Here is a 1,824-nt window from a genome sequence, read left to right on the forward strand (position 1 = left end):
AGAATCCAATTATGTTTTTAATGCAGCATTTTGTTATAAAACACAATATTTTTTATTTTAAAAATCTTACAATATTTTAGTGTGAAATGACATTGTGTTTTTATATACGGTTAACAATTTAAATTCTTTAATGTAGAATTTTGGTGACTTTTTTTTTTACTGTAGAATTACATGCATTTTTTAAATAATATTTTCTCACTTATGGTAACCCATTACATTTTTTAATGATTTGCTTTTTGTTGACTATAATATTGTAGGAGTACAAAGAAATATAATGTAAAATTACATCCATTGCATTTTTAAATATAATATTTCTCACTTATAGTTAACCAGTTAAATTGTTAATGTAGCATTTTGGTGACTATATTTTTAATACTACTAATAAAAGAATATAAATGAGCTTTATCGTTGTTTGTAGTAAGGAATAAAGCTGACTCTTACTGCATGTTTAATGGTATTTTATTTGATGATTTGTTAATGTGTCATGACGTTACTTTGAGGGGCCCATCATTACTAACTCATTATTAACTACCCATAAACTAACACCTACTCATGGCTTATTAATACATTATTTTGACATGACTTTACTTGAGAGGGCCCATAATAATTAACTCATTTTTAACTAGTGTACCACTTACCTGCATGTTTCTAGTTTGGCCATTTCTTTAGGAATCGTTGATTATAACAACGCTGAAGATGTCAGAAGCTCAAATCGTGATATTAAATTATGTATTTCTCATTCCTTCTGAAAAGAGGCTGTTTGATTTAGTTTACCCATACATGTTAACTAATGCATTAACTATCAAACATGTAGTTAAGGCTGCCGTTATTCATGCGTGAATCCGTAGTTAAGGATAGCTCTTCACTAGTTTGTGATTAGTTAACAACACCTTTAATAATCATTCGTTTATGATGAAGTAAGTATTAATTGAGGCATTAGTACATGATTATTGTAAAGTGTTACCTATAAGTGAAAAGTATTATTTTTTAGAAACACACTGCATGCAATTCTACAGTAAAATATTGTTAAAAAGTATTTTTGAACAAAAAACGATATTATAAAAATATTTAAAAACACAATGTAATTTTACACTAACATATTGAAATATTGTATGTTTTGTTTTAATATATATAATTAATAATTTTTTTCGTGTAAAACTACATCCATTGTGTTTTTACTTATTTTTTTATTTAAGCATTTTGGTACATACTACATATAGTTATTTTTTACTGCATAATTACATGCTTTTTTTCAACCATAACATGGTTATTTCACTTATAGTTAATCAACAAAATTTTTAATGTAGGGCATTTTGGTGACTATATTTTTTATACTTAGCCTTTTTTAAAACAATATTTTAGTGTAGAATTACACACATTGTGTTTTTAAACTAAGCATTGACATTATGAAAGTGAAAACACGTTATATATTATAATAACTAAATTGTTCAAAAAATATATATATTTATAAAAATATGAATTAATAATATAAATTATAAAGCAATTTAATGAAAGTGATAAATGGATACATAATTAATAATAGATGTAGCATGGGCATATTACATTAAATTTAATTTAATAATAATTAATTAAATAAATAATTAATTAATAATAATTTAATTTTAATTTAATAATAAATGTAGCATGGGCATATTACATTAAATTTAATTTAATAATAATTAATTAAATAAATAATTAATTAATAATAATTTAATTTTAATTTAATAATAAATGTAGCATGGGCATATTACATTAAATTTAATTTAATAATAATTAATTAAATAAACAAATAAATAAATAATTAGTAATAATTTAATTTTAATT

General features: G+C 22.3%; 1 protein-coding gene across 1 annotated transcript in view; it reads right to left on the reverse strand.

Annotated features, from left to right (window-relative positions):
* plex9.1 (PML-like exon 9.1) overlaps positions 1 to 1,824 on the reverse strand; it is a 6,459-nt gene that overhangs the window by 1,410 nt on the left and 3,225 nt on the right. The gene's annotated exons all lie outside the window — the stretch shown is intronic.

The sequence above is a fragment of the Sinocyclocheilus rhinocerous genome, unplaced genomic scaffold (assembly GCF_001515625.1).
Source record: "Sinocyclocheilus rhinocerous isolate Xijiao unplaced genomic scaffold, SAMN03320098_v1.1 scaffold116, whole genome shotgun sequence".
Classification (NCBI taxonomy): Eukaryota; Metazoa; Chordata; class Actinopteri; order Cypriniformes; family Cyprinidae; genus Sinocyclocheilus; species Sinocyclocheilus rhinocerous.